This window comes from Culex pipiens, chromosome 1 (genome assembly GCF_016801865.2).
Source record: "Culex pipiens pallens isolate TS chromosome 1, TS_CPP_V2, whole genome shotgun sequence".
NCBI classification, from domain to species: Eukaryota; Metazoa; Arthropoda; class Insecta; order Diptera; family Culicidae; genus Culex; species Culex pipiens.
This window is the reverse complement of record NC_068937.1, coordinates 59,605,360-59,631,658: the sequence shown is the minus strand read 5'-3', so window position 1 is coordinate 59,631,658 and position 26,299 is coordinate 59,605,360.

Here is a 26,299-nt window from a genome sequence, read left to right as displayed (position 1 = left end):
CTAAAATTAAGGTATTTTGGTTCTACAATTATACCTAAAATATAGGAATTCTCGTACTAAAACGCTATTAGTAATTTTATTACTAATAGCCGATTAGTAATAAAATACCTTATTGCAGTCAGGTTCGATTATACCTAAAAATTAGGAATTTATACCTAATGTCCGTTTTGCGTGTAGCACCATACTCTCTTCGGGAAAGTTGTAGAGCACATTCCAGAGCATCCGAATATGAATCCGGTTTTAGTACAGCGTGAAACGTGGATTTTATAAATATCAAAATCCAAAAAAATGGTTTTTCCCATACAAATTTATATGGAAAATTGAATCGCTTTGCGCAAAGTGAGGACTAAACCAATCGTTCCCAAACTTTGGGGAGTTGTTTAGGACCCCAAAAGGAACTGAAAAATTGCTGTGCTGGAAAATCGATTTTGATATTACACCCTAATGGTCATAAATGCATTATTAACACTCTTCTAATATCCTTTTACCGTTTTACGTTACGACTCCGGTGTGATTTGGGAAGAAGAAGGCCGTAGTCTTTTGTAATGTTGGGGATTTGATGATGATTAGTTTGGAATTGTTGCCGGCAGAAAAACGTAATTTTGGCAGGTTTCTACCTTATGAATGTGATGTCAAATGTAAAGTTGGTGTTTTAATTGCATAAATAAATGATTCTCTCTATTTTACAGCATCGAGTACCCTTCGTGGCATCGTTATTGTGCTGCTTTTAAATACGAGAAAAAACAGTCGCAAAGACGATTATGTCAATGTCACACAGCAGGGGTAATACTTGCACTCTATGTCTTTAGAACGGGAAAAGCGAACAAACTGTGAAACACTTGCCTCTCATTCTCACTCTACAACATTCTCGTTCAGCTCTCTCTGGGTTTCGCACTAATGTTTTAATGTATGTTTATTCGGTTTCCTTTTAAAAAACACATGATATCGTTCCCATGCATTACTTACTTATGTATGATTTTTTTTGCTCAAATTTAAATACTGTACATTTGTGGCCAGACCAGGCAGGACGAGGATGGGCAAAAGTGAGCAACTTGTTACTGCAGGATAAGTGGAAGGACAGAATATAATTCGTCTGTCCCAGAACTTTCAAGGCAGAGTTCCATTTCCACCCAGAGCAGGGAGGGATACGAAAAAGTTTTTCCGTTGATCGTATACAAATTAAATGTTCCTTCGGGGGAGTACCCCATTAAAGGGACGACAGAAAATCCCATCAAATGATGGTGATCCGGAGAAATGGTTTGGTCTCTGGCGAAAGCAAAAAAAAAAAAAAAAAAAAACTGAACCGCATCGTCCCAAAACATAACAAGAATACATATTTATGCAATTGTGGACCTTTTTGTTGAGTCCTGACGAAAGACAGGAGCACATTTAAGGAGCGAACATCGTTGAGCTCTGACTTTTCACTCGTGTGTAAGGAAGGATTCATCGCCATAATCGGCAAAAGCAGGCAGCACTGACTCAGTCCACGTGACTTTGACACCCTGATTCGCAGTGATGCGCATAATTCCGGACGTGCGTTGCCACGAGCCGTGAAATTTATCGGGACGGTTGTCAACCTATTTTCGAATTATTCACACCATCGACCGGCAACAAAGGCAATCCAATTACCGGTTCATAATGGAGATTTGAACGCTGTGACGGATTGATAAAAATTAGAATATAACGCACCGGTTTAGCAGCGTTTGCTACGGACTGTGCGGGATGAATCGATTCAAATCGGTTGGGAATGGTAAATTGTTTGCTAAATGGGCTTACATTTTAATGGCTTAATTATGACTTTTTGTCTTTATCAATGAAAAAGGCCGACACCAGATGTAAGTTCAGTTCATCCAAATTTGCAGAAATATTTGCAAAACTAAAAAAACAATGTTTTCATCCTAAATCTCATACACAAAAAAAAGGAAAAAAGAAAGAGTTTACCTTTCAATGAACACTACTGTAAGTGAGCCAATTTTCCATGTAAAAACCGCCGTAGACAACGAAACAAATTATTCCCTGCCAGCGGCTCTTTTCCGCTATCGTTATGACAGTAGAACGCCGTTCATCACTCAGCCAACCTCCCACCCAACATCTCACATCTCCAAAATGACGAAGTTCAAAAACAAAGCATAATTTAGGTTAAAAATCAATTTATTCTCCCCAACCTCATGCTCGGGTGCCAACCGGGGCGGGTGCCAAAGAAAGTGCCGCTGGGAACAAGTAACATGATCCAGACAAATTTCATCTTTTGATTAGTTCCCGGCGCGCGCGTTCTCTGGTCTCAGACAAACAGATTGAACACTTTGTGGAATCCACTACACAGCAAAAAATCCGATGGTAAAATCGCATGCAAAAGCATGCACATCACCTTCGTCAAAATAAACACTTAATATTACACGTTGCATGTACAATTTTTGTTAACACAAAAAAAAAAGTTGCAACCGACGGGACTCAAACCCAGCACCAACAGTTAGGACTGGCGCTTTAGCCCGCTCGGCCATCAGACCGATGAAAAATGGAAAGGATAAACGTATATGTATGAGCTTGACATTTCGGTCAAGTAGGTTTCCCATACTGATGGACTACATATTTCAGGGTGTAATATTAAACATCTCTTATATAAATCTCTATATATATAAAAACAAGCCTTACCCGACAAACTTCGTTCTGCCTTTTTTTTCGTTTGTTGGCTTGTTTTGCCTTTTTGCTTATTCAGCCTCCTGTGATCAAAATTTGATTTTACGCAACCTTTCCCATAAAATCTGCAGATGTTCCGGAATCGGTCCCAGAGTGGCCAAAGTGGCATTTTGTTAGCATATAAACATTCCTTGGGTTTACACGAACCTAACGCAACAAAAAGCACCTCGATCCGACGTTCCGTGTTCAACTGATTCGCGTTCGAACAAAACTATCGAAATTTTTTATATGTATAGATTTCGACGGTTTTGTTCGAACGCGAATCAATTCAACACGGAATGTCGGATCGATCTGCTCTTTGTTGCATTGGGTTCGTATAAGTCCAAGGAAGGTTCTTACGCCAAAAAGTTACAACTTTGGCCACTATTGAACCGATTCCGGAAAATCTGCAGATTGTATGGGAAAAGTTACGTAAAATCAAATTTTGATCACAGGAGGCTGAATTAGCAAACAAGCAATAAACGTCAGGAAACCAAACAAAGGCAGGACGAAGTTTGCCGGGAAGAGCTTGTAATTTCATAAAATAATGCAAAATTTATTTTACACCCAGGCCTTTTACACGCAGCTGTGTAGCGATATCTGGTGGAACTTGTTTGAACAAAAACAAACACGGCTGTAGGGTAGGGTGCCCAGAATATGGGACATTTTCTCAAAACCTCACTTCACAACCGAGCCACAACCGAGCCTAGTGGTAACGCTTCCGCCTCGTAAGCGGTAGATCGGGGTTCAAATCCCGGCTCGGACCAACACAACTGGTGATCTTTTCCCTTCTGCATTCGATTGCTTAGTAAAGGGAAGGTAGTGTATCGTCACAAACTGGACCTTATCACGACACCTTAGGGAGGCGACCTATGGAATGTTAACATTAACCTAAACATGTTAACATTAGTTGAGTGAAAAACTGCCACTGAATCCGCTTTGTAAATGCCGGCCCCGATACTCTTCATGGGTGTTCCCCTCAGGAACTGGGAAAGATTTACTTTACTTTTTCACTTCACAAGCTGTATGTTGTTCTTTGAGTTATTTTAGGACTCTGGGCTAAATATTAGCAAAATCGGTCAACATTTACCCATTGATACTCGAAGGTGCAGTTTGTATGGGAAAAATGAAAAAAATGTATGGAAAACTCGACTCTCGGTCAGCACGGTGTGCTACTTCCTTCCAAATATTCCCAAAAGTGAGATTCTTATTGAAAATTGAATGCTCTACAACTTTGTAGAACAGACCAAAGCTGTAAAACTTGATCCTGAAAAGTTTTAGAAATTTAAAAAGGTCATTTTTATATGAAAAACAACCAACAACTCAACCAATTTCGCTCAAAATTTGCACAGATGCTTAAAATAACCCAAAAACCCGTTTTCCGCTTATGGAGCAGGGGGTTATTTTTTTCTGGGCACCCTACTGTAGAGTCGAATAATTTTCTATGACTCCAACTCTGATTTCTTAGCATCAGACTCCAACCATACCCTTCAATTCAAAGTTCAATTGAAAAATATAATTAAAACATGGTCACTGGATTTTCGTATGTTCATAATCCAATAATTTGCATTTGAGTTAAACATAAACTTTCGAAAAAGGGACTATGACTGTCTATTTGTCTTTGTTAGTAGTCCTGGTAGCTGATGATGCTACCAAATATTGCACGCCTCATGATTAGGAAACAAAAAAAGAAAAGGACTCGATCTCCCGACATAGATCAAATTTCACAAAGGGTGCCGCCGCAGGGGAAAAAAAGTGTCACCAGAGCAAGCTAATTACGTCATCAAACATCGTTAGAGACAGTTAAGAGCCGGGTAAAAACGCAGTAACCTGCGATATGTGCGTTATAATGTACGCACCCATCTCACCGAGAAAGTAGGCGGGTTTTCCATGGTAACCGCACGGGTTGGGTTCTCCTCTAGGTCTGCTGCGGTTAGCAGCAGAAAAAAGATACGGTTTTGCGTTTTGGGCGGTTCAAATTAATTTTTAATGACATGAAACGAAAATTGAAATTCAGGCAGCGTGAACCGTTAAATGTCACCCGATAGAAAAAAAAAATGATGGATTAGTAGTTTGTCGAACTCTTTACTTTGGTCTCACGGGAAAATCAGAAGCGGCCTACTGTAATCAATTTTAAACTGCATGTGCCTTCTGCTGGCAGGCTGATGATTGAAAATGATAATGTCTGTCGGCTTGCGAAAATATATACGATATACAATTAAAACAGAAACCTCATCTATTCCCAACTGTGGAGCTGTTTATTTTTGATTAATTGAAAGATAGAGAAAAACCGCGCGAATTGCTATCGCGGTGCCACGTGGTTGTCTCTTTTTCCATTTGAAGGGAATGCGATGGATTTTGACGCGCTAGTATTTATTTTAAATTAAGCATTATATGATGAGAAGAGATGTTGGTAGTTGGCTGTTGGATTTAAAAAATTGCCTGTCGTGCACTAATGTGATACTCAATTTTGAGAGTGACAACTCAGGGGCAAATTCGATGTCACCGATGAAGCGCATAATAGTGTGTCGTTATGTTTAGATATAATTAGGATGTCACTTTTTAACGAGTGACGGAATTGCATCATACCGAAAAGCATATAACAAGCCAACAAAAATGAAAAAGTGACTAGACATTCTTAATCAATTGGGAAGCATGCACTAGAAGCTCGCCAGAACCACGTGCATCTTCATTTTCTTTCGAAGGCTAGGTAAAAATCTAAACAGACTAACTAAAATATTACAACTTATGAAACGCCTTTTCACCTGAAACTAATTAATGTGGCATGATTAGAAGCTAGTAACACGGAGAAAAATCAGGAGGACATAGCGCAATTCTAACTTAAATTTAAGTAGTTTTTTTTAAATCGGGAAAGTACAATTATATGCTACAGTGGATTTTTTCATAACCCTATCTATATTCCAGTTTAGGTAATATGAACATCAAATATTCTAACCAGAAGTTAACAATACTAAAAATATCCCATCTTTGTTTCCAAATATTGCTCACTGCATTATACAGCAGAGGAAACACCCTCCCACAATAGCACTCAGAGCCACTACCACTTTCCTATTATCAGATTTTCAATTATTTATGAAACAGAGATTACGTTCGAAACGAATTGAGTTTACCGAAGAGAAGAGGGGGTTGAGATCGAGCGCGAAGAGCAAGCGAATAAATGTGGTGTTATTTTTATACATTTTCCTCTCCATAGGGCAAATTCCATTCCCAATGGTAAAGTCATGCTAGCTTTCGCTGGGGGAGGGTTTTGTAAGGTTGCTGGTACAGTGATATCTTGGTAGTGAGTCTTGGACAAACAAGATTCAAAGATATTTGAAAAACTTTTCTTCTCCTGATTTATGTTTTTCTTTTTTCTATTTAAGTATTTTGATTTGCATTTATTTTGCATTTATAGTTTTTTGTTTTGTTTTTTTTTTTTTTTTTTTTTTTCTGATAGTATTTACCTAATTTTACTCCCTCCTATCAATTAGTTTTTGAAGCCACTTTTTCATTTTTGTTTGCTTGTTGTTCACATTTTCTACTATAGAATGATCTCACTACCATTTAAATTGTAGAAAATGCATAGCGATATAGTCTGAGGCAAACCAAAAAATTCTGCATATTGATGTCTAAATAAAATATAGAAAATGCTTGTGAAAAACTTAGCCTAAGGTGACCCAACAAAAAAATAAAAACTTTTTTTTATATTAATGCTCTCATAAAGGAAATTCTTTTTTTTAAAGCATAAAGCATTTTAAAGCATAAGTATTCAAACACTAATCATGTTTATCAGTTATAAATTTGATCCGTAATATAACATTATAAAATAGAGCTGAATTTATCATAAATCCTGTACATGTCTATATTCCAAACTATATATAGTTAAAGAATTAAAATAATAATTATATAAAAAATATCGGTAGGGATCGAAATATATCGCGAAATATCGCGAAAATGGAATAAATAACCAAAATAATGCAAATATATACAAACAAGATTGCAAAAGCTTTGCTTAAAAAAAGTCAAATGTATTCCAAATTAGTAATTAGTATTAGAAACAAGTGCCAACTTTCCCTAGAAGAGTCCCCAGAAACGTGACGCATAATTCGAATCTGTCTGTACCGCTAAAGCGATCCCCGCAGAAGTGCCAACAAAACTCTTGCGATTAGATGGAGCATCAGCTAGGGAATGGCAACAGCGCGAAGAACGGTGTGGCAAATTGCGAGGACCAAGTGATGATTTGATTACCCGCAGCTTGAAGTACTGTAGTCTGTAGGAGCGATCTCCGCCAGCCAGTGTGTGTGTGTGTACCTAGGGGAGGACCCACCATACAACACGGTGCTGGATGCTGCGGATATGTTTCAACCTCCCCAAGCTAGCTGGTACAACGCAAACACTCCACACGAATCGATTACCGACATCATCAGCAACAACCCATATAATGGACATTCAATCTCGGCAGCAGCAACATAACCTCTCGTCCGACCCCTCTTATTCCGCACCACGTGCACACGTGTGATGATGTTGACTCTAGCTCTAGCTTCCTGTTCGTTTTTGCGGTTTGCCAACAGCGGGGAATTTGGACGTAAGCACAGATTGGAAACCCTCGCCCTCGTCCACTCTTCACTGCGGCTACTTGGCCAGGCTGGGGTTGCTCCCTGGGGGAAATGGTCCTGACGCTCCCGGCTGGAAAACTGCCAATTAGAGGCTTTTGGTATCAATTACAACGAGATAATGTTGTGTTGTTGTTTTAATGAATTTTTTACCCGGCATTTGAGCTGGATTCTAGCGTGACAAGTCGGGGAAGAAAAATTACGCAGGATATTGATACCATACTTCTGAAGGTGATTATTAGAGTGTCGAGAAACACGACCCCTGGTTCATTGAGCCTTTTGATCCACATGCCGGACCAAGAAAATGTGACACATCTGAGGTAAGCGGACGTGTTTTAAAAACTTCAGGTAGTTAAAAAAAAACTATTAGCATGTGTTTGAACAGTGAAAACGTTTGAGTACTTTTGCATTTAAAACGTAAGGTTTGTGCCTTCCTCACCTTACTGAGGAAAGGCTATAAAATCACTCGAAAAATGAACTTATTAATTTGACCTCTTAGACCCACCTTCACGTATACATTAGGATGTAACAAAAATGACTTTTTGGCGGGCATTCAAGGGTTTGTTCCGGTGGGCATACTAAGCCCAAATCCAAAATATGAGCTTGATTGGACGTAACAGGAGCTGGCGCTTTGCATTTGAATTTTAAATGGGATTTAACCCGAAAAAAAATATTTTTCAAAAATGTCACTTTTTGAGGCATTTTGGCCACGGAAGCGTTTATTTTCAACATCATTGGCGTGTAGGCCAAATCCTTGCGCATCTTTTGGTATATATAAAATTTTAATTTGGAGCACCCTGGAGCTCGGTACAGACCTTCAAAGTTTGGCATTTTTTCAAAAAATCGGCCCCGGCAAAAAAGATATGCGTCGCGCCTCGCGACGCCCTAGACGCCATTTTATTTTGCTGGGGTCAATTTTTCGAAAAAATGATCCCAAATGTTTGAAAATCTCCACTTCAAACATTGTAGCATATCAATACGATTCCCTCGACCAAGAAACACTGTTGGATGACTTGTTTTTACCATATCGTTGTATTTGAGCATCATTTTAGTTTCATTTGACCCAATGTCACTCCCTCTAAGGGGTGAAATTGGGTCAGTTTTCAAACAATTGGCATTTAAGGTAGTGTTCATCAAAATCCACCATATTTTGAGAAAATGTTAGTAAACTATCTAAGAACAAATCTACGTTGAAAGATTTTCGATGTTATTTAAATTGTTTTTGTTATTAAGAAAATACGAGAGGTGTATCGTTTTTTGACCCATAGTCACCCCCACTGACGGTACTTCAAAAGTTATGCTAAAAAACGATTTTGATATAGGTCTGCAATATTGTAAAAAAGTGGTTTTTGCAAGAAAATCTATCATGTTATACATTTTCAGAAAGACCTTTCCAATGAGCCCAAAACATCGAAGATCTGACAACCCTATCAAAAGTTATTAGCACTTAAGTGTTATTTATTCACACTATATTGTCTGAATCTTCCATGCGAACTATCGTTTTATCAGACCTTGCCGATGACCCAGAAATATTGAATGTCTGCGAACCCTGTCAAATGAAATGTTGCTATTTTTACTGAATGTATTGACATTATGAATGTGAGGAAGGCACCAACCACCTAAAGGTGGATTAAGTAACGTTTTTTTCTCATTTTGAAAATGTTGTTTTTAATTTTGTAGTTCCTCATATGTCCAGTGGGCATTGTCCACACATCTTGAGCACTAAACTAAATAGCCGAAAAATTGACGTGTGCAAATATTTTTTTTAATAGCTCAAATAATACCAAAAGATGTTTGTTTCAGAAATTAAGTCATTGATGATTTGTACGACCAACGTTTTTAACATTTTTTTCGAGTTTTTTTTTTCATTTTTTTCTACCTGTTGCAGCAGGTTAATATATAATTGAGACATTGAAAATTATTATTCTCTGTTAGTTTTACATTTTCAAAGTTGATTTATTGCCGATTTCATCATTTTTCGGTTTTTGTGCGCGGCGCGTCGAGAAACACGGATTTTATTTTCAAAAAATCATATCTCGGAATCCTGTTAATGAACTCCTCCCATTTTTTAGTATGTTACGTAAAAATGTCCGTCAAAACGGCATTTTGATGCATTCATACGATCCTAGCACTTTTGTTTTTTCCATGCTGTTTTCGTGTGGAATTGCTGCATCTATATAATATATTGATTGATTACAAAAAGCATTCATTGTATGTTTAAGAAAAACTGTTGCTTAAATACACAGTTTTCTTCATCAAAAAATGGAAATTCTGTTTTGTTGTGAAAATGCTAGTGGCCATTGATGATTTCAGATGTCGAACTCAAAATACTTATTTTGGCTGAAAGGACACGTCAATGTCAGTCAACATTGTTTTAAATGATGCTCTGCCCTCCATTTAAAAAAACGGCTAATATATACTTTTGGCAAAAACGGCCTTGACGGAGATTTTGTGACAAACACTGAAACGCGTTTTTCTCGGAATACTTGATTTGGCATAATAGCCGAATTTTTAATTGTGGACAGTGCTGAACATGCCAAATAAAAGATTTGTAGATAAAACACGCTTTTAATTGTGATTTTATTGAATTTTTAATCAAAAACGTTACTTAATCCACCCTTAGGTGGTTGGTGCCTTCTTCTCATTCAAAGGGTAATGCTATCCAAAATAGACACGCTCGTGGTAAGGTCTTTTAATAACCTATCCAAAGATAGGTCGCATGATATACAGTCGACTCTCTGGTTGTCAATATCCAAGGGACCGTCGAGGAAGATAATCATCAGTTTACAGAACGATGCAAAATGAAGACTCGATTGTAAATATTTTTTTCTTGATACCCAGCTATGGGAGAGAATCATGGCAACGTCCATCAAACAAAAACAAACTAATGTCAAACACCCTTCAAAGCTTCGTTTCACCAAGAAAAATGTCTATGCAAGCCATGAGAAAGTGAAATTATTGACAACCGGAAGAGATTTTTAAAGCAAACAGAATCCAAGGGACCGTCGAGGAAGAGATCCTTCAAGCAAGGGAAAATATCGAGGAATGAAGATAATTGAAGTATGCAGATTGAAGAGACTGAAGAATTCATCGATAGATGGAGAATTATTGATATCGAGAAGATCGACAGCCAGAGAGTCGACTGTATTTGGAATAGGTTTTCATCTAAATATCTGAGAACTGGCCTCCAAAAGTGTATAAATAACACTTAAGTGCTTATAACTTTTGATAGGGTTGTCAGATCTTCAATGTTTTGGACGCGTTGAAAAGGTCTTTTGATTACCTGTTCAACGACGGGTTGCATGATAGATCCGGACAACGTTTTCATCGTGATATCTGAGATCCGGCTTCCAACAAGTGCATAAATAACACTTAAGTGCTAATAACTTTTGATAGGGTTGTCAGATCTTCAATGTATTGGTCGCGTTGGAAAGGTCTTTTAAATTCCTTTCTAAAAATGTATAACATACAAAAAGGACCCTTTTTACAATCTTCCGGACTTTTGTCAAAATCGTTTTTTAGCATAACTTTTGAAGTACTTAACTAAACTGCATAATTTTTAATAGCGACTTATGGGACCCCAAAACGGATCGAATAACGCCAAAACGGACAAAATCGGTTCACGCAATGTCGAGATAATCGAGTGACAATTTTTTGGTCAACATCCCACCACACACACAGACATTTGCTCAGAATTCGATTCTGAGTCGATAGGTATACATGAAGGTGGGTCTAAGACAGTGTTTCTCAACCTTTTGCGATCCATTCCCCCCTTGACTGATTTGCATTAGCTTCATTCCCCCCCCCTCCTTTATTTTTAAGTTATTGGTATCAATGCACAAATATATATTTTTTTTAGATTTGCAAATAGATTACAATCTTCATAACAAATTAAATTGTAAAGTACGCAATAAACTATAGTAGGTATTTAAAAACGTTTTATTTTTATTTTAAAAAATAACTTACTGACAATTTGACAATATCGCAGGTTTGTATTTGATCGATTGTTTGTTTATTCGATCATTTTTTCTTGAACAAGAAAAGCCACTATTCTAGGCTTCTTTTCGTTTAAATTACAATAAATAAAATAAATAAAATAAGTACAAATATAAAAAATAAAAATAATTATCTGTGGCAGAAGACAGATTACTCTCAAAAAAGTGAAGAACACAAACAATCTTGAATCATTTTTGAAAAACTTTTTTTCTATTTCCAATTATTTTTCAAAAAACTGTTTTTGTTAAAAAGTGTACAAAAATCGCATAGAATTCTGCATAAAAATCAGTCACAAAAAAATTCGAATTTAAAAATACAAATGCCTGAAAAATATTTAAAAAATCATTTTATTGTTTCAAGACATGTCAAAATTAACAGAAATTGAAACTTTAATAATTATTGTATGGGAAAAAATGTTGTTGTTATAACTAATCAAAGAAACTGAAAGTTGCAAAAAATGTGTCTGATAATGACAGTGAATTTCTATTGAACCCTCCTCCCCCCCCCCCCCCCCCTAGAATGGCCAAATTCCTCCCCAGGGGGGAATTCCTCACCGGTTGAGAAACACTGGTCTAAGAGGTCTAATTGAGAAGTTCAGTTTTCGAGTGATTTTATAGCCTTTCCTCAGTGAGGAAGGCAAAAACCTTCAGAGGGTCCACTATAGGAAAGGGGTCCACTAATGGATAACGTACCCTAGCTTGATTCCTACAAAATTTGAACATCCGTAAGGAATGCTCTTTTCGAAAAAAGTGTGTTACTTGGATGGAAGTTACAACCTGCCCTGTTGAGGATTAGTTAACAATTAACAATGAGCAGTTTGATTTTCGAATACTTCCATTCTGCTCATCACCCTAGCGATCAAGACAAATGGGATACAAATGAGCAACTGCATGCACCGAGGGCGATTATCACATTGTATGCATCAGGTGTTCAGCACATCAAAGGGAAACAACTATCCCTATTGGAAAGAAGTGACGAACAATACTTTGCACATACAACAGCAAAACATCCCTCTCCCCAGGTGTAATCGAATAAATGGAGTAAAAACCTGGAGGAAATTTTATTTACCATTTTACACGCCTGTTTTCGTTCAATCCAAGTACCCCCTGCGTATCGCTAACAGTAGTCCGGAACCGTAGCAAAGTAGGCCGATGCCTGCTGAGCTCGCAACTCTGAGCAACATCATGGTCCAAACGCTAGCACCAGAGCATTTAGTATGCCTGGAGATCCTTATTTATTAGCTACTCATCGTATGGGTCGTAATCACTCAATAAATTTATTGTTACCTCTGGCTGACTGGAATTGCTCTTTCCGGTAACGGTAACGAGGACGATACCGACAAGTGTTCAAGAGGAAGCGGAGGTTGTGCGTACAATGAGGAACATTGTTCGCCAATGTTTTGCAAGCTTCGATGGGTTTGAGCCGCACTGGGCTGGGAAGGGTGCTTCTAAAACAGTAAACAATATCGAGGAGCAGTTTTCAGGCGATCATGGGAGTGTGAACTGGTAAACACGTTAAAATTTGGTCGATTGTTACTCATATTCTTCACCTGAAGTTTAGTATCATAAAACTTCACTAACGACAACTGGGGCGAATCAGTTTGAATAGGGACAGCAGTATTTCAAACGTATTGGAAATTTAAGAACTGTGAATAACAACATCGAACGGTTTCCCGATGTTTTTATCAGCAGCTCTGCTTTAGGCAGCTTCGTTGGAACTTCGTCGAGTTTTGGGGTCTTATCGAGATATCTAACATAACTATCTGTGTGGCAGTGCGTGGCCGAATGGTTACGCTGTCCGCTTTGTATGCGGATGATTCTGGGTTCGATTCCCATCTGCTGCAACCTTCCATCGGATGAGGAAGTAAAATGTCGGTCCCGGCCTTGGTTGTTAGGCCGTTAAGTCATTCCAGGTATAGGAGTCGTCTCCATGCCATAAGTACAAACAACACACCAAACCAAGCCTACTCCGGTGGAATCGCTGGCGGTGGTTGGACTCGCAATCCAAAGGTCGTCAGTCCAAACACTGGGGTGGAAGGTTCCTTGCTGTAAAAAGAGGTTTGGGTGCTCTCACCATTCAAGCCTTCGGACTCCTAGGTTCGAGCAGAAACTTGCAATAGAGACCACAAAAGACCCGGGGGTCGTTAATGTGGATGGTTTGATTTGATTTTTGATCTGTTTGAATACTTTTGATTGTCCTCGATTACTATGGATGTCTCTGTTATGTATGATGGGATTTTAAAAAAGAACAAGTCAAAATTCTTTCGAGTATATGAACAGAATTTGTCGTGAACACTTCCTGCTTGCTGTCCTGTTAATCTATCGCATCAAATCATGATATGAATTCAGTGCAAACGATAGAAGCCGGTGGCAAATAAGCAAGGCGTACGCACTCTTGCATCTACCCATAGTCATCGACGTCGTCGTTAGCCGCAACGGCAGCAGCTCGCAGAGAGTATTACCAACTTTCTAATGAACTCTGTGAAATAATAATTTTCCGTATGAGTTACCGGAACAACCGACGAACGTGTCCAGACCGCGCCGGTTGAGTTTGGTGGCTTGATTGTGCATTTTCATCCCAATTAGTCGGAAGTGAACTTTATTCATTAAACTGTTCGTATTACGTTGTGGCACTGCGGATCAATCCAACGCAACCGCCATAACTGATTGGCCGTGTACAAAAAGGAGCAGGGGGATATGCGTTGGCATAGATTTTCGGAAACATTGTTAGCTTTCCGAATGAGAAGTTTTCCTGTTTGTATCCTCAGCACGAAGCTTGTGCATTTCTAATTAATTGATAGCTAAACTAAGTTAGTTCCGCGTTCTATAGTTTGTCATTTGAATCAGTATTACTTAATGTGCAATGTTTGTAGTATTTTCAATTTAATTATTTTTTCATGTTCCTTTCCAACTCATGGGGTCCCCAATCTAAAAGCAAATATCTTATACTCTCAAAATATGCCTAGTTTTCTCAAATCACTAGACTAGTTAGTCCGGCACAAAGTCGCACCGCGTTTGTTTAGAAACAGAATTTATATGCAGGTTTACGACGTCATCACTTTCCAAGTTACCAAACTAATCCCGGTGTGTCCCCTGTAGCCAGTCAGTCAGCCATGACGGCGACCAGAACAATCCGGATGCGGCCATCGTTAGGCTCTCTAGGCATGACACTATGCCGCGGTCATAACAGCGTAGAACGTGATTTTTATGCAAACTAATGTCACCATAAACCTAATATAAGTTCTCACATTTGACCACTACCAGCTACGTTGAACTGCGGGAGTGGACGTTGAGACGAATAAAAATTGTTGGCCATTTTTTTTTTCTTCCTGAGCAGCCCCCAGGTCGTTCACTATCGCGCCGAAACAGTCGTGTCCACTACGTGGTGTGGTAGCTTCTACAGCTTGAACAGCACAGGATGGTCACCAGCTCACGGAGTCAATTTAGACTTCGCAAACAGTGTCGAAGCCAGCGCAAATTGATTGATGGCCACCGAGGGTTGTTAGCGTTGTGTGTTTTAATGAAAAAAAATGGATGCAAAGGGAAAAGCTTTTTGGAATTGCTCAGAAAATTGTAGATTTATTATAATGTATTCAAAATCTAGCTGATCCAAACACATCAAGCATCATCAAATGCTCTTTCAACTATGAACACTGCAGATGGAGGATATAAAGGCTAAGTTTTATTGTTATCATCAAGAGCTACGACACCGCAAGGTAAATTAAAACACTTCTACAAATTTCTCAAGTCCGAAGCTGTTTCCCCCTAGTTCCAAAGTCCAGGTCGTTTTCCAAGCCACCAGCCACACCACAATGACTTTAACGTTCACCGGCTAGCAAATGGTGTGGTTTGTTAGGGGGAGAGAAATTTCAAGCGTTCAGAAATGAGTTTTTCTCCAACTGAACAAAGAAAAAGGAGTGCAATCGTGTCTCCAACGGTGAGTTCTCCCTACACCCAACTGGCAGTCGCATGATTGTGATGCATGGCGGCATGAAAGTATATCAGAATCTGCATGAAATCTGTCCTCATGCATTTTTTGCGATATAGGAGTATGACATTTTTGCCCGTTACCGACAATTATCGACATTACCGACGGCTTTTTGGTTGTATTTCACAAAAAAAAACTTAGTAGAACGAGGATTGAATCACCAACTTCTTGGTTATTGATCCGACACGCTACCACCGCGCCATGGACGCTTGATGAAAAGTGAGTGAAAGAGCACCAACATATGCTTCTCTTTGGAGTGTTGCTCGGGGACGGGCCAGCATTATATGTGTTGGTAAGAACTGCAGATCGCTGAAATTTTTACACGCGGGCAAAAATGATCTACGGGCTTGCCGCAAAAAATGTTATAAAATATGACATTTTCTGCAGCAAATCCAATGTTGCAGATTTTGAGATATATTTTTCCTTTGGGTGTACCCATTCTTGGGTTCCGTGGAACTCCACCCACTATTTCGTGATTACCATTTTAGTGGTTGAAAGCACCTGTAAAATTCTCTGAGAATTGGCAAAATGACAAAATTTTAAATCCTAATATATTTTTTTAAATTATATTTTTTTCGTAATATCAGCAATTCCCCACGAAAACAGCATGATTCGAAAAAAAAGTTCTCCGATCGGGCTCAAATTTTTTCTGGGGGATCCTTGGTCGAAATAATTAGACCCGTATTTTTTTGTTTGGCCATTAGGGTGACCTACGCCGTGTTAGGGTGGTACGAAAAATGGCTATTTTCGTCGATTTTCGCAAAAACCACTTTTTTCAAAAAATCATATCTCCGCGCCATTTCATCCGATTTTAGCTGTCGTAGACGCAAAAGAAAGGTGATTAGTTTGGCTATTTGGGAAAATAGTAAGAAGTTTCAAAAATCTAGCTTAACATTTGAAAAGGTTGAATGAAAACATAAAATGCTGTTTTGAAGGTCTCGGGACCAAAGAGCCTATGTCTGAAAATATTTTTATCGGATTTCTCGGAAAATTTCACATAACATATCAAAAAATGGTGAAGTTATGTTTTCGATACTCTGAGATACGATTTTTTGAAAATAAAAACTGGATTTTTCGACGCGCCACGCACAAAAATTGGAAAATGACGAAAACGGGAAAAAATTGACTTTTTTCATTAAAACTGCGATAACTTTAAAATTTCAGCGATGACCTATACAAGTTAGGATACCAAAATTTTTGTAATTTGTAATTAACGCAACTTTTGGTACCATTACATCTATAGGTCATCGCTGAAATAATAAAGTTATCGCAGTTTTAGTGAAAAAAGTCAATTTTTTCCCGTTTTCGTCATTTTCCAATTTTTGTGCGTGGCGCGTCGAAAAATCCAGTTTTTATTTTCAAAGAATCGAAGGTCCCGAGACCTTCAAAACAGCATTTTAAGTTTTCATACGACCTTTTCAAATATTAAGCTAGATTTTTGAAACTTCTTACTATTTTTCCCAAATAGCCAAACTAATCACCTTTCTTTTGCGTCTACGACAGCTAAAATCGGATGAAATGGCGCGAAGATATGACTTTTTGAAAAAAGTGGTTTTTGCGAAAATCGACGAAAATAGCCATTTTTCGAACCACCCTAACACGGCATAGGTCACCCTAATGGCCAAACAAAAAATACGGGTCTAATTATTTCGGCCAAGGATCCCCCAGAAAAAAATTGAGCTCGATCGGAGAACTTTTTTTCGAATCAAGCTGTTTTCGTGGGGAATTGCTGATATATTTTCGCAGAAAAACTTTGTACCGATGTATGAAAAATAAACGCGCATTTAAGTTTTTTTTTTTTTTTAGAAAAGCGAAGCACTCATCCGAGAAAAAAAGTTCTCAAACTGGTAATAAATCGTCCGTTGTTTGCCATGTTGTGACCACGAACATTTTGGTCGAAAATGAGTTAATGGTGACGTTATGCTATACTTAACAAACACTACTGTCAACTGGGGCGAATCGGGACTACAGTCTGAATAGGGAAAACAGTTTTTAGAGCACTCAAAAACTTGCAATTACGAAAACGACACAACATACGAAATGTAAAACACGAAACGGTTATTTAATAGAGATCCTGTCAAGACCTGTGGGTTCTCGTGCAAATGGTCTCATTGTTTTTTGACTGCATACATAATTCCCACTATCAGATTTATCAGTCCTGTGCTTTTAAAGAATTGGTTACAGTGACGCAATGCTCTAAAAGTTCGAAACAACCTGAATCCATAGTCCTGAGAGTAAGAGTAATCCATTTGCAACAACATTAATGAGAATTCTTTTTATAGGCTAAATTCTTAAATTTTTCTACGGGTAGTCCTTTTATTTGCTTTTTTTTATTTTTTAATGACAATTATATGACAATCATCATGTTTAAACTAATAGGGTTAATCATGGTTCTGAAGAAAAAAAATCTCATACGGCCTAAATAGGCTTTTATGGCCTACTTAAAACCTAAAATGTTACTAGGGATGTCGTCAAAATTTCTTCAAAATATTAGAAAGAACTTCGTTTTTCTAGAGAAATTCTTACCTAGAAGAAATCTTATTTGGATAAATAAATAAACGTGCTGGTTAGTCTTTCTTTCCACCATCCGTTTTAAGAGTGCTTCATTGCCAAGGGTGGAGCTTTTGCTACGACTAGAGCGGGGATTTAATGATAGTCAGCTCCTTGTCCTTCATTTCGTAGCTATAGGTGAGCAGCGCCTTGTAAATTTCGTTCTCACACTCACCACCGTTGTTGTGGGTGGCTGGAGGTTTTGGGTTGAAATTTTTAGCTTACCAAGGATTTGGTGCAAATCTGACCTTCCCGGAAAGACCAACTTTTGGGATTATAATTAGAGTCATTAAGGTAACTAAATTACCTAATTAATCAACATCCAACGCGTTGCTGCCTTTTCAGGTACATCTCCCTTTCTCTCAAACCCAACTGTATCCGATTGCCACCACCGGAAGGGGACCCCGGGTCTGGCTCCAATTAAAAATTAACTCTTAATTTCCAAGCGGCCTTCGGCAAGGAAAGAAAGCAAACATCGCCAGGTTTTTGTATTTGGTGGGCTGGGACGAGCAATGAAATATGGGCAATTTTCTCCCTGCTGGTGGTGTGTAACCTTTCTACGTAGATATATTGGGATTTATGTATAAACACATATTTTTGCACCCACCGCTAATCATTGTTGTCATTGATGTATAAGAGACTGCTGCATACATATGTGGGTCTCGTGGCGCAGGGGTAGCGGCTTCGGCTGCCGATCCCGATGATGCTATGAGACGCGGGTTCGATTCCCGCCTTATCCACTGAGCTTCTATCGGATGGTGAAGTAAAACGTCGGTCCCGGTTTCTCCTGTCTCGTCAGAGGCGCTGGAGCAGAAATCCCACGTTAGAGGAAGGCCATGCCCCGGGGGGCGTAGTGCCAATAGTTTCGTTTTTTGCATACATATGCGGTGCATGAATAACTCGTTTCACGATTTAACTTTGTTTCCTTGTTGTATCCATAAACCACGTGGACACTTTTCTTGGAAATCTCGACCCCTCCCCCACTTTCGTGGACAATTGTCCATATATAAAAAAAAACTTTTTATATGGAGCGTACACAATCGCCCCCTTCCTCCTAAAGTGTCTACGTGGTTTATGGATGGTCCCATTAAGGTTCTATTTAAATTGTGTAACGCATGTGTTTGAATAGGGCGAGGGCCTCGTGGCGCGGTGGTTAGCTGCTTCGGCTGCCGATCCCTAAGTTGCTATGGGGCGCGGGTTCGATTCCCGCCTTATCCTCCTGGCCTTCTATCGGATGGGGAAGTAAAACGTCGGTCCATTTGCGTAAAAAGAGGTTTTGAGTGACTCACCACACATAACCTTCGGACGCCTAGAAATGAGCAGAAATTGGCAACAGAGCCCACAAAAGACCCGGGGGTCGTTAAAGTGGATTGCTTTGCTTTTTTTATGTGTTTGAATAACATCAAGGTACTCTATTTAAAAACAAACAGCACCGCCAAGGCAACAGATTTCAGGTTAACTCAAAAGCAATAAATTATCTTGTGTGCTTCTTTTCCTCCCCTAATTTACTGTAATTGTGCATTTAAACTGCAATTGCCGGGAGCAAATATCAAACCTCATTTATAAAAAAAAAGCAGTAAAATAGGACGCTTTGGGACATCACATAAAACAGTTTGATCTGAAATCTTTTTGCCCAGCAGCTTTCTGATCATGTTGTAACCCTTTTAAAATGAGGATGCTTGTTGGCACCTCTAACATCCCGTGTCCCCTTGGGACTACGATTTTTTTTCTCTTCGGTGCAGATGACATGAAAAACACAACTCAACTAAACAGTGAATTGAGGAGGTTTGGTGTCGCTCCCTTCTTCGTTTTTCACCCTATATCATTCATTAAAAATTAATGATTGACATAATTGCATTCACACACGAGCAAATATTTCAACCATCTGACCCGCTGGGGAGTTAACTGATTATAAAATGTGCAGTTGGGCTTAATGATTCTAACCATTAGGTTTGCTATAGTAGAAAAACTATGATTTTCCTGAACACAGACATTTTGCGGAACCTTTTTTTCAATGGCCATATCTCGGAAACATGAAACGGTAGAGTAAAACTTAAAAGTTATGGAATCAAACTTTGATGCTTTTATGCAATTGGAAACTTTACACACAGTTTTCTCAATATACATGCGATTAAATTTTTAATTAAACTTCACCATCGTGTTCCCCAGACGATTTTACATAAGAATCAATTTTTTAAAGCTTGCAGTTTCAGAAAATACCTACCACGCGATGCATTTGATGAAATGTGAATAAAACGTACCTGACGCAGGTAAACATGGGACGAGGTGCTTGTTTGTTTCTTTTCGTTTTTTTTAATCAAATGATAGCTTCGTCCTAATTTTTAGGCTAAATTTGATTAATTATAAGAAAAATGTGTAAATTAGGAAGCAAACACGATCAAAAGGGGATGCAAATCAGAAAAATATCATTGCAATTGCAAAATTAAGATTTTTAGAGGCAAATATCAACAAAACACTCATTCGAAGATGGTGAATGTTGAGGAGAAAAATCGAAAATGAAAATCCAGCAGACATTTTTTACGTTGGGCGCAATTTTGTCACCAGCTAACCAGATGTGTATGCGACTTGAATAACAAAAGTTCACAAGTCCAGTTGTTGAGGTTTGCGTCCGCTGATCAGAAATTCCAAAGATCCTCTCCCCGTCTCCATACACAGAACCGAAATATTAGAATATTTGCAGTGCACAATAAAATCTGTAGTTATGAGTTTTCAAATTTCATTTGACCCAAAAGAACGGAAAAATCAGAAATATACAAGAATTATTCATGATTGAATCCATTAATCGCACTCAAAGAGGCCCCTTCATCAGGCCGTTTTAAACGTACGAACAAGATGGTTATACTTAACCTATGTTAATTACCCTAAGTATAAATGTGTCAGTGTGGAAGTGTAAATCTCTCGACGCCGCTGTCTGCAGTACGGCGTTCTTACGCCCTCGTTCGTCGGCTTTCATTGGTTTGGTGTCCCCGACCCTCCATCGTACCAGCTGCCCGCCGTATCACCTTTTCGTCACCGACTCCTTGCCGGTTCTCTGGGCACATCCGCGGCCCAGTCCAGCGCGACGTAGATCCACTACAGTGGATCAGCGTTCGCTCCAGCCACCGCCATTTTGTAGTTGTAGCACATGTTTGGAAGAGAATAATAGAGTTATCTAAGCCCGCTGTCACGCACACTAGCACGCCATTTGTTTTGCTGGGCGGTACAAAATTTAACCTCAATCTTTTTCGTGTACGTACACGCAATACATGCGCACGTAGAAAACTCTATAGGGCATGGACCAACAAAAAGCCCTTATAAAAGGCAAAAATCCACAAATGCATCCCATAACTCTTCGCCACAAACATCCTCACTGATCTTACTGATCTCAATCAATCCTCCTGCTCACAGCATCGATGCACGTTCAGAAGCCATTTTAGGAGGCTTTGGCGCTTAATCCTGCCGCAGACAGCAGTCCGGCCTATAGGTGATCCCAATTGCTCTAAACAAAAGATCGCTCAATTTAGTATTCAGCTACACTTTACATGTTTCCTTCACACCTAACGTGATCGCGATTAATTCGGTTCAGCACGTATTCACTCCTTCCCGAAAACCAGCCTTGTAGCTGCGTTTTAAATAAGTTGATATTATCAACATTTTCAAAAGTTACTGTACAGTCATCCCTCATATTCGGAACAGTTTACAGATCGTCCAATGTTCAAAAAATCATAGAAAATCGATAATTGAACTTCACGATTCGCTTTTATCTTCATTTGGAAGCTTTTCTTGCGATCTTTCGAATGCTGTATCGAACAACTGAAAATTTTAATTTTTTTATCAAGTTTTTGAAAAAAAACTTTAACCCTTGAAATCCACAAATTTGGAACACTTTTTTCTTACGGATGTCCTCTCCATGAGTACATATTTTTTACAAAATAATGACTTCTCGCACTGAAACCAACGAAACTCAAGCTTAGTTATGTTTTATAAGTGGTCTGATAACTTTTTTTGTAAAAATATCAGTTAAATTCAGGTGTTCCACAATTGTGGGAGGCACAATAACATCCCACAATTATGGAACAGGCAATTTGGAGGCAGTGTTTTGCTGCTTTGAATGAAATAGTCTTCAGATGCAGTTTTTTGTTTTAAACGTAGTAATTTTACTAGAGAAATAGCAAGAGAATGTCCAAATAAAGGTCATAAAAATAGTAGGCTCGACAGAAAAGCTGCATTTGGCATGCTATTGACAAATTATCAAAAAAGTGTTCCGAATTTGTGGGTGTTCCGAACATGTGGGATGACTGTATATTAACTCTAAACGTCGCCACTTTTGGCTTTTATCTCACTTTACAAGATGATATAGAGTTATGTGACTGTGTTTACAGTTTATAGCTGTTTAGCTTACTTTATATTTTGATATAGAGTGGATTTAGTGTTACTTTTTAGTGTCCCGCGGTTTACTTGGGTACGCAAGCGAGATGGTATTGGGCAATGTACGGACATCAGATGCGAACGATCGGTCGCGGTGAGGTTTGTTGTGCAAGTGTAGTGCAATACAAAAACTTAAGGATTGTAAAGATTAGCCTTCATGGTTCTCTGTGGGATAAGCGGTCGACGATTGTCAAACCTGAGCATATGAAGATCGTGGTCAGGTTACAAGGTTTGAAACATTTTCTCATAATCTGGGCACCCAGTTTGTCTGTGTATTTTGTGTAACAGATTTCTATAATTCTTCAATGCGAATGATTAAATTCGCCTGAGCCACGTAGCCCAGTGGTAACGCTTCCGCCTCGTAAGCGGTAGATCCGGGTTCAAACCTAAGCTAGTGTATCGTCACAAACACCTTAGGAAGACAACCTATGGAATGTTAACATTAAGTTAATTGATAAACTGTCACTGAATCTGCTTTGTATACTGCCGTTTTACGGCGATATGATGTATACGCCATTTTGGACATTTTCAATTTTATTGTACAGTCTGATAAAGAATCTTAAAAGCTACCTCCTGACGAAAGAATTTTTCAAAAAGCTGCTCTGGGGCCCATTTTATTAAGCAAACAAACAATGATGTATACGCCAATTTTACTCATCATGATGTATGTATACATTGAGAATTGATAGAAGTCAAATTCAATACTGATTGAATGTTGATTTTAGGTTTTGGGACCAAATCAAGACTGGGAAATAATTTATTACATTATTTCGATTTAATTCTTAAGGGGACATCTGAGCAATTCTCTACAAAATCGGTCTTTTTTCTTCAATTTTAATTTTTGTATTTTTTAATTCGACTGAAACTTTTTTGGTGGCTTCGGTATGCCCAAAGAAGCCATTTTGCATCATTAGTTTGTCCATATAATTTTCCATACAAATTTGGCAGCTGTCCATACAAAAATGATGTTTGAAAATTCAAAAATCTGTATCTTTTGAAGGAATTTTTCGATCGATTTGGTGTCTTCGGCAAAGTTGTAGGTATGGATACAGACTACACTGGAAAAAAATGATACACGGTAAAAAAAAATTGGTGATTTTTTTATTTAACTTTTTATCACTAAAACTTGATTTGCAAAAAAACACTATTTTTAATTTTTTTTATTTTTTGATATGTTTTAGAGGACATAAAATGCCAACTTTTCAGAAATTTCCAGGTTGTGCAAAAAATCTTTGAGCGAGTTATGAATTTTTTTATCAATACTGATTTTTTCAAAAAATCGAAATATTGGTCGCAGAAATTTTTCAACTTCATTTTTCGATGTAAAATCAAATTTGCAATCGAAAAGTACTTTAGTAAAATTTTGATAAAGTGCACCGTTTTCAAGTTAAATCCATATTTAGGTGACTTTTTTGAAAATAGTCGCAGTTTTTCATTTTTTAAAATTAGTGCACATGTTTGCACACTTTTGGAAAAAATATTTTTGAAAAGCTGAGAAAATTCTCTATATTTTGCTTATTTGGACTTTGTTGATACGATCTTTAGTTGCTGAGATATTGCAATGCAAAGGTTTAAAAACAGGAAAATTAATGTTTTCTAAGTCTCACCCAAACAGCCCACCATTTTTCAATGTCGATATCTCAGCAACTAACGGTCCGATTTTCAATGTTAATATACGAAACATTTGTGAAATTTTCCGATCTTTTCGAAAAAAATATTTTCAAAATTTTTAAACCAAGACTAACATTTTAAAAGGGCGTAATATTGAATGTTTGACCCTTTTGAAATGTTAGTCTTGGTTTAAAAATTTTGAAAATATTTTTTTCGAAAAGATCGGAAAATTTCACAAATGTTTCATATATTAACATTGAAAATCGGACCGTTAGTTGCTGAGATATCGACATTGAAAAATGGTGGGCTGTTTAGGTGAGACTTAGAAAATATCAATTTTCCTGTTTTTAAACCTTTGCATTGCAATATCTCAGCAACTAAAGATCGTATCAACAAAGTCCAAATAAGCAAAATATAGAGAATTTTCTCAGCTTTTCAAAAATATTTTTTCCAAAAGTGTGCAAACATGTGCACTAATTTTAAAAAATGAAAAACTGCGACTATTTTCAAAAAAGTCACCTAAATATGGATTTAACTTGAAAACGGTGCACTTTATCAAAATTTTACTAAAGTACTTTTCGATTGCAAATTTGATTTTACATCGAAAAATGAAGTTGAAAAATTTCTGCGACCAATATTTCGATTTTTTGAAAAAATCAGTATTGATAAAAAAATTCATAACTCGCTCAAAGATTTTTTGCACAACCTGGAAATTTCTGAAAAGTTGGCATTTTATGTCCTCTAAAACATATCAAAAAATAAAAAAAATTAAAAATAGTGTTTTTTTGCAAATCAAGTTTTAGTGATAAAAAGTTAAATAAAAAAATCACCAATTTTTTTTACCGTGTATCATTTTTTTCCAGTGTAGTCTGTATCCATACCTACAACTTTGCCGAAGACACCAAATCGATCGAAAAATTCCTTCAAAAGATACAGATTTTTGAATTTTCACACATCATTTTTGTATGGACAGCTGCCAAATTTGTATGGAAAATTATATGGACAAACTAATGATGCAAAATGGCTTCTTTGGGCATACCGAAGGCACCAAAAAAGTTTCAGTCGGATTAAAAAATACAAAAAAAATCGAATGACCGAAATCTGAGAGAACTGCTCATCTATTAGGCGTCATCCATAAAGTACGTCACGTTCTGAGGAAAGAGGGGGGCTTTGAGCAAGCGTGACATTGCGCGTTGAAAGCATAGGGAAATCGTGACAAAGGGGGGTGTAGTAAATTTTGGCTGATTTTAATGTGACGTACTTAATGGATGACACCTTATCCACACCTACGTAGATACTTTTTTGAAAATTCTGGACCTACCCACCTCTCTTACGGACAATTGTTCATGCAAAAATGTTTTTATGTAGGGTAGACTATCGCTAAGGGAACGTACTTTTATTATGTAACGCAAAAAATCGGATTTTTAGACCCCCTCCCTCCCCCTCGTAACAAAATTTCCATTCAAATTTTAAAAAAATGTATGGAGCGTAACACGGCCTCCGACCCCGCTCCCCTTCCCCCCAACTGCGTTACGTAATAAAAGAACGCTCCCTAACATCCTCCCCCCCTTAAAGTATCCACGTGGACAATGCATTCCCTTAATCCGCTCAGCTGTCAAAATAGCTGGCACAAAACATATAGCTTGCATTGATCGAGCAATGTATACATACATCATTGGGAAGGAAAAGTAGTGATTTTTTATTGCTATTTTTACGGCCAAATGATGTTTGTGGTTTAAAATCGTAGAGAATAGGAAAAATCAAGAAATTTTGTAGGGGCCACATTTTTATTGTACTTTTTAACAGTTTCTACAGAGCAGACCTTAAATTGTTCATTTTAAATTGAAAAAATGAACAAAAACAGAAAATCGTGTCTACAGCAAAATCACCGCAATGGCGTATACATCATATCGCCGTAAAACGGCAGTATATGCCGGCCCCGATACTCTTCACGGGTGTTTCTCTCAGGAACATGGAAAGAGAAGAATGATTTAAACTTTAAGGTCGTAGATGGTGTCATTCACTCTTGAGGCAATGACTGTCAATGATGGTTCTGAATTCAGAGTCCAGAAATATTAAATTGAAATGAGAAATGAATCACGATATGTAAAATGCTTCTGCACAAAGAAAACCATACATTGATTGATACATTCTGAATCAAGGTTTGAATGTTTTTTTTTCTAAAACAAACATGGCCGCCAAATGGCCGACGTGTGAATCGTTCGTCTTCAAACAATAGAGTTATCTACGTGCGCATGTATTGCGTGTACGTACACGAAAAAGATTGAGGTTAAATTTTGTCCGGCCAGCAAAATCAAATGGTGCGCTAGTGTGTGTACGCGAAACGTCATAAAGCTCTATAGGGATGTGGCGTTACATCGTGCTGCCACCTGGTTTTTTAAGCGCAAGAGTGTAAAAGTGCTGAGTCATCGTCTAAA